This window comes from Neofelis nebulosa, chromosome 10 (genome assembly GCF_028018385.1).
Source record: "Neofelis nebulosa isolate mNeoNeb1 chromosome 10, mNeoNeb1.pri, whole genome shotgun sequence".
Taxonomy (NCBI): domain Eukaryota; kingdom Metazoa; phylum Chordata; class Mammalia; order Carnivora; family Felidae; genus Neofelis; species Neofelis nebulosa.
The window spans coordinates 91,633,985-91,653,330 of record NC_080791.1 but is presented as its reverse complement, the minus strand read 5'-3'; the positions used below and the strand labels follow the sequence as shown (position 1 = coordinate 91,653,330).

General features: G+C 36.2%; 1 pseudogene; it reads right to left on the bottom strand.

The window, feature by feature from the left end:
• The window catches only part of LOC131486639 (dynein axonemal assembly factor 11-like), a 125,028-nt pseudogene that overhangs the window by 39,962 nt on the left and 65,720 nt on the right, over positions 1-19,346 (bottom strand).

Genomic DNA, 19,346 nt, shown 5'->3' with positions numbered 1-19,346 from the left:
AGAACTGGCCTAGGGTGAAGCTATCCATATTTTTTTTACCTATGTCACTTTTAGGTCTCTGTATCCAATCTTACCCATTGAACTGACAAAACCATAGGATTAAAATCTGCATAATTATTGTGTTTGGTTTAAATATAGTATATTGGATTTTTTTTTTTTTTGTTTTTGTTCTGGGCAATTGAACTTACTACACTACAAAATTTCTACACTTGAACTTTTTTACAATCCTCTGGACTTACTATGTCTTGTCTTTGCAATTCTGATACATTTTTCTTAGTGGAATGGTGAAAATAAATCACATTAAATATGCTATCAGGGTCTATTGAGGTAGTGACTATCTTCACACTACTGAAAGAAAAAGAAAAAAGAAAAGGAATAATAAATGAGATGCATGATAGCAAGACATATAGTAATTAGTTTAATCTTTGAAGTTAGATACGTATGAGTACTAATTCCTACTCTATTACTTAATAGTATGAATGAACTGGTTACTCAAACATTCCAAATATTAGTTTTCTCATCTATAAATGGAGATAGTTACATCAACTCCAGAAAATGTTTTGTGAGGTCTATTTGGTAAACTGTGCAGAAGATATTAATACACTACACGTTCTCAAGAGTGATTACTGTAACCTGCCCTCCAATAATGCACCACCCAATAATGGAAACCTGGATATAACACAAATGGCATTTGGCTCTCATCTCTGCAGTTACTCAAAGTGATCATTTTATCAACCTTGACAATGTGTGGTATGTTATTGAATGTTTGAACATGACTCATAGCCTGTTGGCAGGATTTCATTCCATGCAAGATCCACTGGGTCTTTGAAAAGAGCCTGTATTGTTGTTGTCGAGAGGCTAAATTCACTTAGATCTATCATGAGCAATGTATTTTTGGACAACATATCTATTAATTCTGATATTGTTTCTTAGTCTGCTAAATGAGAATGGTTATACTTACTAAACTGAAATGGGCTGTACAACAACTGATATAATGATTTTCCACCAACAATTCCCCTTTAGAGCAAATGGACTGTAACTTCCCAATATTATATTTTTACTATGAAAAGACGTTCTGTGGATTCTTAGATTTACAACATAACTAATTAGTCATTTAACACATAGGAAGTGTTAACAAGTTAAAAGGACAGTATCAGCACTGTACCTCATTTAGCAGCTGGTATCTTGCTGCCCTACAAAAAAAGAAAAATACATAGATACATATGTATATTTTAGCTTTGCTAGACTCTCCACAGAATTTTGTAGAACCAGTCTGATTTAACTTTCCCTGAATTTTCCTCTCCAGCTGAATGAAAGACAATTCATTCAAAATACCTATTGAGTACAGGATCATGATTTTTGAAGCCTTAGCATTAAAAACAACAGGTAACATAAGGCTGAATCAACTAACATGGTAAAAAAAAAAAAACAAAAAAAACAAAAAAACAAAAGCCAAAAACTCACAATTGATTAGGAAGTTATTCAGTCTTTCAAGAACATATTTTTTTCCTATAACTTCATAATAGATACATATTTTGACAGATTTTATAGTGTATGTATACGTTGTTGTTGTTGGTTTTTTTTTTTTTTTTTTGCGTATTCATTAAGCAATCAGCATTCCCCTGTTATTTTTTCTTCTTGATTTAGTCCACTGATACCATATCCATAGTGGATATATCAGGTTGATGAGAACAGCTGTGGCAAACCACTATCTATTTCTTTCTCATTTTAAATTTACTGATTCAGCCAACTGCACTGTATGATTTAGAAAAGAAAAATACTCTACGATGAATCTAAGAGTGCTTAACAAACATCACTGCAATTCTGAAAATGCTTTTACTGTCTGTTTTATATCAGCCTCTGCCAAGAAAACCTATAGAGCAGGTTTAATCCATTATGGTATTATCTTAAAGCTCGACACAATGGGAGAAACACTGCAGCTTAATATTGAATGAGACTATATTGAATTCTTTGTGTCTATTACAATTCACTTTTCTACTGATGCATGCCTCATAAATTTTATTTCATTTTTTGGCCTTTAACAAAAAGGGATTTTGATTGTTGCCCCCTTCAGATGAAGCTGCATTTTTACCTCTACTCCACTAGCAAGTGATTCAAAATATTCCTCAAAAGAACTGAAACTTTCAGAGGAAGAAATAGGAAATTCAAGGAAAGGGTAATAATAACTAAATTTAGGCACATCCTCATACACACACAACATACAATTTTTTGCTTTATTAATAAGCACTACTTTTCAACATCATCAGGTGTTAAATTTTCTACAGATACATTTGTGGACTTGGAAGCTTCACTATTTATGAAAATTTTGATATTAAGAAGGCAACATTACTATGATACAAATATGAAAGCTTCTACTGATTAATATCATCAGTGTCTCTGCATAAAGCCCTCCATGAGATAGAACTTTATTTTTTCACTCAAGTTTCCATTTAACAATTATTCATTAAAGGCCTATTCTGTTCTATGTGCTGCACAAGATCCTGAGCATAGACAAGTAATAAAAGAAATATTCTTCATATTCTCCTAAAGTCCTATTCTTTGGTAGGATACACAAATATTAATCTACTAGCCATAGATATATAGAAGTACAGATGGTAGAAAATGCTGTGAAGGAAGGCAGTCAGTTGTGTAGGAGGATTTAACAAAGGAGCCTGACAAGGGCATGAGAAATGTTACCGAAGGAAAACAAAGAATATCAATGAACAGAAGTATATGCGAGTCAGAAGGACAGGGAGACTGCATTCCATGTGCAGAACTCCTATCGACTTACATTTTTAAATGTCCTGTAGGAGAGAAGTGATACATTTGAGAGATAGGAAGATGGCTAGCATGGGGTTTGAGAGAGAGATAGACGACCCATAGTGGAATTTAAGAAGGTGACAGAAAGCAAATAATACGGGAACTTAAAAGCCATGAAAAGCACACTGTGTTGATCCGATAAGTAATGAGAAAGTATTGAGAGGTTTGAATCAGAGTGTCCAGTTTGGGGTGATTTATATGCATATATGTATTTGTATGTGTCATAGTATTTGTTTTATGCAAAAGGTATTTTTGTTTTTTCGTGGGGGATATGTTTATTCCTAACAAATTCAAGAATAATGATTTTTTTTCACATTTTAAAATTCCATTATAATCTCTTTCCTATTTGAAAAGGTTTCGAAAGCATGATACATTTCAAAAACATGTATTTGTAACAATAGGAATCCGTACATAATGATGTGCCCAAACACAAAGCACCAGACCCATATGATTTCAAAGGTGAATTTTATCATTAAAGGAAGGTGATATCAATTTTTTTTTCCAGAAAATAGAGGCAGAGGGAACTCATTCTATAAAGCCTGTGTTACTTTAATACCCAAAGAAGGAAAAATGTTATAATAAATTAAAACTACAGACCAATATCTCTCATGGATATAGATGCAAAAATCGTCAAAAAATATTAGCATAATTGAGCCCCACAGTGTATAAAAATAATTATATGACCATGTAGGATTTATTCCAGGTATGCAAAGCTGGTTCAACATTTGAAAATCAATGAATGTAATCCAGCACATCAACAGGCTCTATAGAAAAATCTTAAAATAATATTAATAGATACAGAAAAGGCATTTGAAAAAATCCAATATCCATTCAAGACAAAAATCTCAACAAACTAGCAAGAGTGGCAAACTTCCTCAACTATGTATTACAGGACATCGGTAACAACAAAAAACAAAACCATGCTAACATGATACTTAATGGTGAGAAACTAGATGCTCTTCTAAGATTGGAAAAACAGGAGACATCCCTCTAACCACTCCTATTCAACTTAGTACTGAGAATTCTAAGTCAATATGAAAAGAAAGGAAATAAAAGCTACACTGACTAGAAGGGAAGAAATAAAATGTCTTATCAGCAGATAACATGACTGCCTATTTAGAAAATCCCAAGGAATGAAAACAAAACAAAACCAAAAAAAAAAAACAAACAAACCCAAAAACACACTTTGGAAACTAGTATGTAATAAAGGAAGGTTGTAGGATATACAGTTAACATATAAAAAAATTACTTCCTGATTATCATCAATGAACAATTGGAATTTGAAATTTAAAAAAAATCCCACAATACCACTTACATGAACACTCCAAAATGAAAAGCTTACATAAAAATCAAATGAAATACATAAAAATCTATCTAAGGAAAATCAAAACTTTGATGAAGGAAAAAAGGGAGAACTATGTAAATGGGGGAGGGATTCCGTGTTCATGGATAGGAAATAACAATATCGTGAACATGTCAGTTTTTACCACCTTGGTCTATAGATTCAATGCATTCCTAATAATAAAAAAGAAATAGCAAGTTACTAAACTGATCCTAAAATTTATATGGAAAAACAAAAGACCCAGGATAGCCAACAGGATATTAAAGAACAGAGGACTGGTATTACCCAAATTCAAGACTTAACTGTAAATCTACAGTAATCAAAACAATGTGGTGTTGTTGACCAAACAGGAAAGTCAATGGGTCAGAATATAGAACCCAGAAGTAAACCCACACAAATATAGTCAACTGATCTTTGACAAAGGAGCAAAAGCAATCCAACACAGCATGGGTAATCTTCTCAATAAATGCTGCTGAAACAACTGGACATTCATATGAAAAACAAAACAAAACAAAAAAAAGAAGCTAGATGTTGACCTTACACTCTTCACAAAATTAACTCTGAATGTAAAACTATAAAATTCCAGAATATAATGTAAGAGGAAATTTAGGTGACCTTGGGTTTGGTAATTAACTTTTAGGCACAATATCAAAGCCATGACCCATGAGAGGAAAAAAAAAATAAGTTAGACTTTATTATACAGTAAAACCTTGGATTGAGAGTAACTTGTTCTGAGAGTGTTCCACAAGAGGAGCAAACATTTCTAATAAATTTTAACATGATAAATGAGCGATGCCTTGCAATACTAGTAGTAGGTGATGCCGAATGTCACATGATCACAAGTGAGCCAATGGTTCTTCTCTCTTTCTCTCTCTCTCTCTCTTTTGCTGCAGGATTATGGGTGATCATCTCCCATGTTAGGATGCTCAGTCTCAGGCCACAGTGTTTGGAAGAATTCGGTGATTTTTCAGAACCTTGACAGGTACTTCAAAGTACCTGTGGACTGTCCTTTGCTTTTCCATACAAGAGTAAGCTTAGGAATGCTTTGCTACATTCTAGGTCAGGCTGCCTGCAGATATATACCCTTTCCTCTACTGCCTTATTGCCGATTACATTAAATACAGTATATGAAAAGGGTTTATTAACACTGTACTATAGTCAGCATGTTAGTGATAGTGAAAGTCGTCCCACACAATAACCCTCCTCTCTCTTGTCTCCCACACACCAGCCATGAAGGTGTTCAAAGGTTAGTTCAAGGTTAGTTTATTTTTTCTTTACATTTTTGTATTTTCTTTATTATTTTATATTATATTACAGTATTGTAATCATTTTTATATGAATATTTTTGGGTTACGGAATGAATCATCTGAGTTTCCATGATTTCTTATGGGGAAATTTGCTTTGGTATACAAATGCTTTGGATTACAAGCATGTTTCTGGAACGAATTATGCTCGAACACCAAGGTTTTACTGTAATTAGAAACCTCTCCTCTGTGAAAGTCATGGTTAAGAGAATGAAAAGACAAGTTACAGGCTGGGAGAAAATCTTTGTAAAACACACATCTGATAAAGGACTTGTATTCCAAATATACTAATTACTCTTAAAATTTTAAAATAAAGGGGCGCCTGGGTGGCTCAGTCGGTTAAGCGTCTGACTTCAGCTCAGGTCATGATCTCAAGTTTGTGGGTTTGAGCCCCACATTGGGCTCTGCGCTGACAGCTCAGAGCCTGGAACCTGCTTCGGATTCTGTGTCTCCCTCTCTCTCTGACCCTCCCCTCCTCATGCTCTGTCTCTGTCTCAAAAATAAATAAAACATTAAAAAAATTTTAAATTTTATAATAAAGACAAAGAAACCAATTAAAATTAGATAAAATACCTGGACACTTCACTGATGAAGATATTTAGATAACAAATAAGCATATGTGAAGGATTTGCAAATAGAAACAATAATGAGATACCACTGTACACCTATGACAATGGGTAAAGGCCAAAATTCTGACAATATCTATCCAATAGCTGACGGGAATGTAAAATCGTACAGCCACTTTGGAAGACAGTTTGGCAGTTTCTTACAAAAGTAAACATACTCTTATCTTATGATCCAATAAGCACATTCCTTGATATTTACCCAAATGAGTTGAAAAGTTGTCCATTGAATGTTGATAGCAGGTTTATTTGCAATTGTCAACCACTGGAAACAGCCAAGGTTTCCTTCAGTAATTGCTTGGGAAAAAATGTCATTTATTCTTTTTTTAAAAATGAATAGAAAAAAAATTAGATTTTGAAAGAGAAGCAAGTATCTTAAATCCTATCATTGTAATAAAAGTACTTAATATGCCAGTGGTTTTCTGGAACATGAAGATTCAAACTTGAAATTAATTTTTAATATAGAATACAACTTTATTTAAAACAGAAAATTTTTATAATCAGGTAAGGGTAGTACAAGTATTATATAAGTATACAATGTCCTTCAATTTATACTTCAGTTTTCTTTTTAAATTTTAAGTTTATTTATTTTTTATTATTTTTTAAATGTTCATTTACTTTTGAGAGAGACAGACAGACAAGGTATAAGCAGGGGAGAGGCAGGGAGAAAGGGAGACACAGAATTTGAAGCAGGATCCAGGCTCTGAACTGTCAAGACAGAGCCTGATGCAGAGCTCAAACCCACAAACTGTGAGATCATGACCTGAGCCAAAGTCGGATGCTTAACAGACTGAGCCACCCAGACACCCCTAAATTTATTTATTTTTGAGAGAGAGTGTGGGAGCAGGGGAAAGGCAGAGAGAGAAAGAGAGAGAGAGAGAGAGAAAATCCCAAGCAGGTTCAGCACTGTCACTTCACACCCTGACAAGGGGCTTGAACTCATGAGCTGTGAGATCATGACCTGAGCTGAAATCAAGAGTCAAACTCTAAACTGACTGAGTCACCCCAGCCCCCCTATACTTCAATTTTCTAAGGAAATAATAAGACCTATTTCTTAGAGTCACCTTAATGAATAGAGGAAATGACGTATCTGAATAATATGTGATAATTCTTGCTTCCTCTCACTGCTCCTCTGTATATTCAAACACATATAGACGTGCACTTTCACACCCAAATCCAAACTTACATTTCTTACAGTTTCAGCACTGTGGCTAGGGAAAAAAGCATAGCCCTTTTCTGAAGTAGAGATCAGGTTAATGTGAATGTGCTGGAGTTAGACTCAAAGCCCTGAGTTCTTAGACAATCACCTGTAGCAGGAGGTTATAAATCAATCGCTCTGAAAATGCAAAACACCTCACAGTTCCATACTAGGTGTGAAAATAGTGAAATCAACTCCTGCCATTTTTCTATTCACAGAGGCTTCAGAGAAATGGAGGGGGTGAGTACAGAGGATGACTGAAAGCAAGCTAGAGGCAAAGATCTACCCAGGGGTGGTCAAACACTTTCATTTCCGGGAACAGTATAAAAAGATTTTGCAATCTAGATAAGCCTCTTTTCATAGAGTGAATCCTCTCCAAAAGGCATGTGAACTGTTGATACCCATCAACTCCTTGAGCCAGTTTATTTTCTAAATTCCAATGCCTTGTGTGTGTAATATCTACTTTCATTTTCTACTCTTCATGGAAATAATGTTGATATTGTTGTGCTGTCAGTAAAAATGTGTACATGGAAACTTACAAGGAAATTTCTTCTGACACTACAAACAGTAAATAATTTTATTCTGTTTATACTGATGAGGAAACTGATGTGTCTTCCTTGTCATTTTCCTCTCTCCGCTGTTATTACTGGCATCTAATTTTGAAAGCACAGTCTGTGAAAAATGATTGCAGTTGCTGGCATGTTTCAGAGGAGAGGTCAGTTTTTCATTTTTAACTGGGCATGGACCTGAGGTTGGCAAATAGCTTGATGGTATTGCAAGGCACCACCCAGCCCTCTGTCTTCTAGGGTGTAAAAGAGCAGCTCTCTCATTTGTAAATCCAATTGTTCTTTTTTTGTTTTTTTCATACACCTTCTGTGTAGATCTCTTCTCTCACTGTTCTCTAACCCCACATATTCAGATAAAAAACATCACAGGAACTTCACCTCAAGATGAATAATACTCCATACCCTTTGCAAGATCCATTAATTTTTTTCAACCTTCAAATATATATATTTGGGAGTGTGCAACTTCCAAATAGGCAATGAGTTTAGCATCAGAGCTACAAAAATGACTAAAACAAATACAAGCTAACCGTGGAAAGTTTACATTCTAAAGACAAAAATAGATGATGAATGAATGTGATTATTGATATAATGATTAAAGATTTCATAAATGTTACAAAGAAGAAAACAAAGCACCAGAAGAGACAATAATGGCTTGAATTGGGGGAGGAACCAAGATGGTGGAACAGCACGGAAGTTTTTGTGTGTCTCGCGTCCATGAAATCCAGCCAGACCAACACTAAACCATCCTGCACAACTAGAAAACCGGTTTGAGGATTAACACAACAATCTGCACAACCTGAACCACAGAATTCAACAGGTACATAATGCGGAGAGGTGAACTGGTGGAAAGAGAAGCTGCGGAGGGTAGGCAGCAACTTTTGCATGCCGACAGAGGATGGAGATGGGGGTGGAGAATACGGGAAAAGCAACCCCACCAAAAGCAGCTGGAGAGAAAGTGGAAAAGTGGAAACAGCCATGGGGACTCAACTAAAAATGGAGAAAGGAGAAAGGAGAGTGTTTAAATTCCATTAAGTCTGTAAACATGGGGAGCACAGAGTCTGAAACCCTGCAGCTTGATACCCGGTGGTGCTCTGGTGGGAAGGGCAAATCCCCAGGAGCAGAGTGGAGTCCAGGGTTCTTCAGGCCACATGGGGAGAGGCAGTTCCCCTGTTGAGAGGACACCTGGTAGAGGCTGTGTGGGTCCCCCAAAGGCAAGGCCCCGGTGGACCCCCGAGAAAAACCACATTCACTGGTACTAGAACAAGGTCATTAAGGGTGAAGCCTGGTGCCAGATGTGTGTTGTGATTTTCCATAATCCCTGAAATGCTGTTGCTACACTGCTCGCAAACTTTTTCTGCGGTGGGCTGGCACCTGACCGCAGTCTCTGGCCAATGGCAGTAGCACGGTCCCGCAAATATTCCTGGGTGCGGCCGGCACCTGCCATTTTTTGGTGAGACCCTCCTGCAGAGGGGCAGAACAGATCAAAGCCACAGTCCTTCAGAAGTAAGGGGTCAGGAAAAACAGCCATATCTGAGACAAAACTCAAGAGGGAGGTGCTGCCTGGGGCTTGGTCACAGACTGTGTAAAAGTGGGGAGTGGATGGAAGCTGAAGACAAAGGACGGGTGCGTGATTGCTGTTCGGGGAGAACAGAGCTCTGATACTAGAGACTGGGTAGCTAGGTGACACCATTTTCACCAGTCCCGCGCATGCACATGTGCACCTACAAGTGCCACGATCCACCCCAGTAAGCTAAGCAGTGCCATCTAGTGGAGAACGGGGCTGTTACACTGACCCCTGCCCAACTGGGTGAACCTTGCTCTTAAGGAACACAAGTCTCTCCTCCTGCTTAGTTCATGGACTATAAAGCGCTTCATAGATTGACTTCTAGGGGAAAACAGTAATTTCAGATGTATTTCAGTCTCTTTGCCAGTCCATCTATTCAATTTTCCTTCTTTCTTGTTCTTTTTTTCCTTTTTCTTTTTTCTCCTTTTCATTTCTTTTCTTTTTCTTGAATACAAAAAGAGAAAAAATTCATTTTCATTTTCAGTTTTTATTAAAAATATTTTTCTTTATTTTTTTCTACTATATTTTTTACTTTTGTGTAAATTTTTTCAAATTCTATTTTACTTCCACGTTTCATTTTAGTCTATTTCCGTGAATTCATTTTTTCCAATTTTCAAAGGATTTCCTTTTTTTTTTCTTTCCCCTTTTTTCTCTAATCTATCAAGCCTCTTTCAACACCCAGACCAAAACACACCTAGGATCATTTATTCAACTTTTTTTGTGTGTATGTTTTTAATTTTTTAATTTTAATTTTTTTAATTCTACTTTTTTAATTTTAATTTTTAAATTTTTTTACCTCATTAATTTCTTTTGTCCCTTCAAAATGACAAAACAAAGGAATTCATCCCAAAAGAAAGAGCAGGAAATAACAGCAGCCAGGGACTTAACCAACACAGATACAAGCAAGATGTCTGAACCAGAATTTAGAATCATGATAATAAGAATACTAGCTGGAGTCGAAAATAGACTAGCATCCCTTTCTGCGGAGATAAAAGAAGTAAAAGCTAGTCAGGATGAAATAAAAAATGTTATAACTGAGCTGCAATAATGAATGGTTGCCACGGCAGCAAGGATGGATGAGGCAGAACAGAGAATCAGTGATATAGAGGACACACTTATGGAGAATAATGAAGCAGAAAAAAAGAGGAAGATTAAGGCAAAAGAGCACAATTTAAGAATTAGAGAAATCAGTGACTCATTAAAAAGGAATATCAGAATCATAGGGGTCCCATAAGAGGAAGAGAGAGAAATAGGGGTAGAAGGGTTATGTGAGCAAATCATGGAAAACCTTCCATGGAAAACCTTCCTAACCTGGGGAAAGACACAGGCATCAAAATCCAGGAAGCACAGAGGACTCCCATTAGATTCAACAAAAACCAACCATCAACAAGGCATATAATAGTCAGGAAAAGAGATAATCACGGAAGCAGCAAGAGAAAAAAAAAAAAAGTCCTTAACATACAAGAGAAGACAGATCAGGTTTACAGCAGACCTATCCACAGAAACTTGGCAGGTCAGAAAGAGTGGCAGGATATATTCAATGTGCTGAATCAGAAAAATATACAGTCAAGAATTGAAAGAGTTTGTGACCATTAAACCAGCCCTCCAAGAAATCTTAAGGGGAACTCACTGAGGGGGAAAAAAGATGAAAACAAACAAACAAAGAGCAAAAGTACAAAGACTAGAAAGGACCAGAGAACACCACCAGAAACTCCAACTCTACAAGCGACATTCTGGCAATGAATTCGTATCTTTCAGTACTCACTCTAAACGTCAATGGACTAAATGTGCCAATCAAAAGACATAGGGTAGGGGCGCCTGGATGGCTCAGGCAATTAAGTGTCCGAGTTCTGCTCAGGTCATGATCTGGTGGTATGTGAGTTTGAGCCCTGTGTCGGGCTCTGTGCTGACAGCTCAGAGCCTGGAGCCTGCTTCAGATTCTGTGTCTCCCTCTCTCTCTGCCCCTCCCCCACTCACACTCTGTCTCTCTCTCCTTCAAAAATAAATACACATTATAAAATTTAAAAAAAGACATACGGTAACAGAATGGATAAGAAAATACCATTTATCTATATGCTGTTTACAAGAGACCCACTTTAGACCTAAAGAAACCTTCAAATTGAAAGTAAGGGGATGGAGAACCATCTATCATGCTAATGGACAAAAGAAAGCTGGAGTAGCCATACTAATATCAGATAACCTAGAGTTTAAAATAAAGAGTGTATCAAAAGATGAAGAAGGGCATTATATCATAATTAAGGTGTCTATACACCAAGAAGACCTAACAATTGTAAACATTTATGTGCCAAATGTGAAAGCATTCAAATATATAAATCAATTAATCATAAACAAAAAGAAACGCATTGATAATAATACCATAATAATAGGGGACTTCAACACCCCATTCACAGCAATGGACAGATCATCCAATCAGAAAATCAACAAGGAAACAATGGCTTTGAATGACACACTGGACCAGATGGACTTAACAGATATTTTCAGAACATTTCATACTAAGGCAGCAGAATATACATTCTTCTCCAGTGCACATGGAACATTCTCCAGAGTAGCTCACATACTGGCACACAAAGCAGCCCTCAACAAGTACAAAAAGATTGAGATCATACCATGCATATTTTCAGACCACAACACTATGAAACTCGAAATCAACCACAAGAAAAAATTTGGAAAGGCAACAAATACTTGGAGACTTTTAAATAACATCCTACTAAAGAATGAATGGGCTAACCAAGAAGTTAAAGAGGAAATTAAAAAGTTCATGGAAGCCAATGAAAATGATAACACCATAACCCAAAACCTCTGGGATGCAGCAAAGGGGGTCATAAGAGGAGAGTATATAGCAATCCAGGCCTTCCTAAAGAAGGAAGAAAGATCTCAGATACACAACCCATCCTTATGCCTTAAAGAGCTGGATAAAGAACAGTAAATAAAACCCAAAACCAGTAGAAGAGAGGAAATAATAAAGATTAGAGCAGAATTTAATACTATCGAAACCAAAAAAACAGATCAATGAAACCAGAAGCTGGTTCTTTGAAAGAATTAACAAAACTGATAAACCACTAGCTAGTTTGATCAAAAAGAAAAAGGAAAGGACCCAAATAAATAAAATCAAGAATGAAAAAGGAGAGATCACAACCAACAGAGCACAAATAAAAACAATAATAAGATAATATTATGAGCAATTATATGTCAATAAAATGGGCAATCTGGAAGAAATGGAAAAATTCCTAGAAACATATACACTACCAAAACTGAAACAGGAAGAAATGGAAAATTTGAACAGACCCATAACCAGTAAAGAAATCGAATTAATAATCAAAAATCTGCCAAAAAACAGGAGGCCACGGCGAGATGGCTTTCCAGGGGAATTCTACCAAATATTTAAAGAAGAGTAAACATCTATTCTCTTGAAGCTGTTCCACAAAATAGAAATGGAAGGAAAACTTCCAAACCCTTTCTATGAAGCCAGCATTACCTTGATTCCAAAACCAGACAGAGACCACACTAGAAAGGAGAACTATAGACCAATTTCCTTGATGAACATGGATGCAAAAATCCCCAACAAGATATTAGCCAACTGGATCCAACAGTAAATTAAAAAGTTATTCACCACAACCAAGTTGGATTTATACCTGGGATGTAGGGCTGGTTCAATATCTGCAAAAAAATCATTGTGATTCATCACATCAATAAAAGAAAGGACAAAACCATATGATCCTCTCAATAGATGCAGAGAAAGCATTTAACAAAATACAGCATTCTTTCTTGATAAAAACCCTCAAGAAAGTAGGGATAGAAGGAGCATACCTCAAGATCATAAAAGCCATATATGAACGACCCAATGCTAATATCATCCTCAATGGGGAAAAACTGAGAGCTTTCCCCCTAAGGTCAGGAACAAGATAGGGATGCCCATTCTTGCCACTGTTATTCAACATAGTTTTGGAAGTCTTAGCCTCTGCAGTCAGACAACACAAAGAAATAAAAGCCATCCAAATCAGCCAGGAGGAAGTCAAACTTTCACTCTTCACATACGACATGATACTCTACATGAAAAACCCAAAAGATTCCACCAAAAAACTGCTAGAACTGATTCATGAATTCAACAACGTTGCAGGATATAAAATCAATGCACCGAAATTGGTTGCATTCCTATACACCAACAATGAAGCAACAGAAAGAGAAATCAAGGAATCAATCCCATTTACAATTGCACAAAAATCATTAAATACATAGGAATAAATCTAACCAAAGAGATGAAAAATCTATACACTGAAAACTATAGAAAGCTTATGAAAGAAATTGAAGAAGACACAAAAAAAAATGGAAAAAAGATTCCATGGTCCTGGATAGGAAGAAAAGTATTGTTAAAATGTCTATACTACCAAAAGCAATCTACATATTCAATGCAATCCCTATCAAAATAACACCAGCCTTCTTCACAGAGCTAGAAAAATAATACCAAAATTTGTATGGAACCAGAAAAGACCCTGAATAGCCAAATCAATTTTGAAAATAATACCAAAGCAGGAGGCATCACAATCCCAGACTTCAAGCTATATTACAACGCTGTAATCATTAAGACAGTATGGTACTGGCATAAAAACAGAAACTCAGATCAATGGAACAGAATAGAGAACCCAGAAGTGGACCCACAAACGTATGACCAACTAATCTTTGACAAAGCAGGAAAGTATATCCAATGGAATAAAGACAGTCTTTTTAGCAAGTGGTGCTGGGAAAACTGGACAGCAACATGCAGAAGAATAAACATAGACCATTTCTTACACCATATACAAAAATAAACTCAAAATGGATGAAAGACCTAAACACAAGACAGGAAGCCATCAAAATCCTTGAGGAGAAAGCAGGCAAAAACCTCTTTGACCTCAGCAGCAGCAACTTCTTACTCAACACATCTCCAGAGGCAAGGGAAACAAAAGCAAAAATGAACTATTGGGACTTCATCAAAATAAAAAGCTTCTGCACAGCAAAGGAAACAATCAGCAAAACTAAAAGGGAACCAATGGAATGGGAGAAGATATTTCAAACAACATATCAGATAAAGGGTTAGTATCTAAATCTGTAAAGAACTTATCAAACTCAACACCCAAAAAACAAATAATCCAGTGAAGAAATGGGCAAAAGACATGAATACACACTTCTCCAAAGAAGACATCCAGATGGCCAACCAACATGAAAAAATGCTCCACATCATTCATCATAAGGGAAATACAAATCAAAACCACAAGGAGATACCACCTTACACCTGCCAAAATGGCTGACATTAACAACTGAGGCAATAACAGATGTTGGCGAGGATGTGGAGAAAGAGGATCTCTTTTGCATTGCTGGTAGGAATGCAAGCTGGTGCAGCTTCTCTGAAAAACAGTATGGAGGTTCCTCAAAAAGTTAAAAATTGGACTACCCTATGACCCAGCAATTGCACTACAAGGTATTTATCCAAGGGATACAGGTATGCTGTTTTGAAGGGACATGCACCCCAATGTTTATAGCAGCACTACCAGCAATAGCCAAAGTATGGAAAGAGCCCAAATGTCCTTCAATGCATGAACGGATAAAGAAGATGTGGTATATATATATATATATATATATATATATATATATATATATACACACACACATATATGAGTGAAATGGTAAGATTTCACTCTTTTTGATTGCTGAGTAATACTCCATTGTGTATATATATATATGTATGGATATATATTGTATACATTGTATGTATATATATGGATATGTATGGATATATATATATATATATATATATATATATATACACATACACATACAATGGAGTATTACTCAGCAATCAAAAAGAGTGAAATCTTGCCATTTGCAACTCTGTGGATGGAACTAGAGGGTATTATGCTAAGCGAAATTAGTCAGTCAGAGAAAGACAAATATCATATGACTTTACTCAGATGAAGACCTTAAGACACAGAACAGATGAACATAAGGGAAGAGAAGCAAAAATAATATAAAAACCAGGAGGGGGACAAAACACAAGAGATTCTTAAATATGGAGAACAAACAGAGGGTTTACTGGAGGTATTGTGGGAGGGGGATGGGCTAAATGGGTAAGGGGCATTAAGGTATCTACTCCTGAAATCATTGTTTCACTATATGCTAACTAATTTGGATGTAAATTAAAAAAAAATAAAATTAAAAAAATTAAAAACAACAACAAAGGAAAAAAAGTAATGGCCTGAATTAGGCAAATGTGATTCAGGTAGGGGCTCACTAATAGTAAAAGTAACATTTAAGCGGACAAAGAAAAAAGAGCAAATCAGGCTAACAGGGAAGGGAGTGGGGAAATCAATCTAAGCAGATGTAATATCAAACAAACAAGTGCTGAGCTAGGAAAGAGTTTAATATACTTCAGAAACTGGAAGAAAAAAAAAATAAGACCAATAAGGCTGTGAGTGAGTATGGAAATCATGCAACATGAGGTTGAAAATATAACGGGTCATGGCACAAAGGGCCAGCCAACCTGAAGGTTTAGGAATGAAGTTTCATACTTCTACTTATTGCACTGGTTGACCCAGGAAATATTTAAATAGGAAGTGGCACATTTAGATGTTCAAAAATTCAGTCTTCCTACCACATGGCAAGCAGATTAGGGTGATATTTAGATAAGAGACATTCAATTGTGAGAAAATGCTGGCTTGGATTATGATATTGGATAGTGGAGGTGCGAAGAGGAAGACCCATTGAAGACCTGCTTAAGAAAGTGAATTCGTAAGCTTTGCTGCTGGATTGGATGTAAAAATAAGGAAAATAATGTAATTAATTAATTAATTAAAATGCTACATTTGAAAAAAAAAAAAAAAACAAAAGCAAAAGCAAAACCACCATATTGGGGCACCTGCTGGCTCAGCCCGAAGAGCACAGGACTCTAGATCTCAGGGTAGTGGGTTTGAGTCCCACATTGGTTGTAGTGATCACTAAAATAAAGAAACTTAAAACAAACACCATATCAATAAAGAGTATTTACTAAGAGTTTATTGTGCATGTAACAACAGTTTGCAAACTAGGAGTTTAGCAATTTAGAAGTGATGTGAAACTCATGAGTATGAGGTGACAGGATGGTTTACAAGGTGAAAATGAAGATATTTAACCTTTATGTGATTGGTTAGTTTCTGTAGATGGCAGAGGATTGCTTAACAGGGATTATCTTTTAATATTTTTAGGAAGATGACTCAAGTTTCTTTTATGATTTATAAGAGGCATTTACAAGAGGCAACCTAAGTTAAGTTCTGCCTGCATTCATGAAACAAGCTAGATTTAGCTTTGCTTATGTGGCTCAGATGGTTTTGTCTTCTCGGGGAATTCTCAAGTCTAGTCTCCATTTTGCATTTAATTCTAACAATTTCTAGATTTCAGGCATATGCGGTTCAGATATGGTGTCTTATTTCCCAAGGTTGGAAAGTTTACGGCTGAGCCAATAGGAATCGAAGTCATTTCACAGTCCACTGAATTTTGGAGTGACTCTAAAACACCAACAAGAATAGCCAGTAGAGTTGCCTATCTTTGTAACTGGAATATAAAGTTGAGGAACATTAGTTAAAGAGATTATGTATTCACGAGTAGATGAGATCACTTTGAGAGGGGGTGAAAAAGAAAGGCACATGACCATACTCTGAGCAACTTAACATGAAGTGCTTGAAAATAGTTTAAATTTGATGTCTTATTGATTCATCCAGGTACAGGGAATGTTTTTGTTAATGTGTTTATGATAAAACACCCTTTAATTCAGCTTACGTTTGTCTTTTACAGCTGTTCAAATGCGACAAACAGATACCATCCTAAGTTTAAACCCATATTACTTTAAGGGGAAAAAAACCCCAACAGCTTACATTTTATGAAATCACAGCACTGTCCAGATTTTTCTATTCAACACTTGCATTTTCACTGAATAATTAATTGCACAATGTTTAGTTTCCTTTGGCTAGTGGAGGCAAAAATTCAAATTTTAAAAGGTGGGATACAGGAGAAGAAAGGTGTTCTTTCTCTAGAAAAAATATGCATAAACCTAATTTTGCTTTGCAATTTTTATTTGCCTCTGCCAAAGGCACAGTTCTCAGGAATAATACTGTATATAAATCCCTTTATAATGTTAGTGCTTGAGGTAAGGATGTTCCAGCCAGATAAGTAGCAGGAGCCAACCTTGTTAGGAGATCAATGTGTTATAACAGATTTTAACTGAATATGGTAGTTATGTTTAAGGGGGAAAATAGCATCTGAGTGTTTTTTTAAGGTAAAAAAGAAATTTGCAGTCCATCTAATCTCAATTGTACAGAAAAAGAAACAGAAGTCTGCTAAGGTTAAGTCAGTTTCTCAAGGTCATACAAGTAGCTATAGAATAGCTGTGGAACTTGAACTCAAGTCTCCAGACTGGAACCCCCATAACATACAAGCTGACCTGACTTAGCATGCATGTGCATCTGATGGTGCAGCTATTTCATCAATGAGCTATATTGGGATTGTCTTTTGGTGATACTGTTGCTTAATTACAGTTATAATCCTTGCTATGACCAATTATCTCTAAGGGGCTAAGAGAGGTCTCTTCAGAGTTTGGGGCAGATCCAAAAACGTATTTAATTTCTTCTACTCCACTAGTTGCCATCTCTTCTGGGTTTTGAGCAGCTGCCCCTTTGCCATTGTAACACTGAGGTTTAAGAACACCAGGGTTTAGAAAAGCACAAAAATCAATCATCTCTACTTCACACATTGCTGAGAATTCTCTGTTACAAAGAGCTTTCTGGAGTTGGATTTTGTTCTGCCTTGCCTACAAAACTTAGAATTCTTAATTTGCTGAGCATTTAATTCAATTATTCATTCACTCATATATTCAGCATTCTTTCATTCAACAAATATTGTTATGCATGAATTTCGTGGTAAATTGAGTAGAAGAATGCAGAGAATCCATGAATGCAGAAGGGAACAAACCAGTCCCCATGTAGCTTATAGTATCAAGTATGAAAAAAGAAACTGTCAATTAAATGTATAAGTTCATAATTGCAAATTGTGATATGTACTATTTGAGACAGCCCCAAGTGCCATGAAGAATTACACTGGAGGCACCTGAGGGGCTCAGTTAGTTAAGTGTCCAACTTTGGCTTGGGTCATGTTCTCATGATCCGACTGTGAGTTCAAGCCCTGCATCAGGCTCTCTGCTGTCAGCACAGGGCCTGCTTCAGATCCTTTGTCTCCCTCTCTCTGCCCCATCCCTGCTCATGCTCACTCGCTCTCTCTTTCTCTCAAAAGCAAATAAACGGAAGGAAAAAAAAAAAAGAATTATAGGGGCACTTAGGTGGCTCAGTCAGTTAAGTGTCCAACTTCAGCTCAGTTCATGATCTCATGGTTGGTGGGTTTGAGCCCCACATTAGGCTCTGTGCTGACACCTCAGAGCCTGAAGCCTGCTTCAGATTCCATGTTTCCCTCTCTCTCTCTGCCCCTTCCCACCTTTCCTGCCGCCCCCGCCTCAAAAATAGGTAAATACACTTTTTAAAAAGTTTAAAAAAGAAGAATTACACTTAGAAAGTATATTTAGATAGTAGGTTAGGGACAGTCTAAATACAAATGGGGCTGGAAACAAACATACTAAGCATTCAGGCAATTGAGTAAAGAAAACATTTTGAAGAAAACCTGGAATATTAATTATTAAAGGTAATCATACTGAAGCCTTTCATAAAGAAATGTAGGTTTTTTAATCTGGGTAAATTTTTAAATTTTTATAGATACACACATCCTCAAATTACAAACTTCCTACAAACATACACACACAGTTAGTCTTTCCCTTATGATTTATACAGTTGTCTGAAACATTAGTAAGTCGTCAATTTCAGAGTATAACAGAGTTCACTATTGCAAACCATTATATA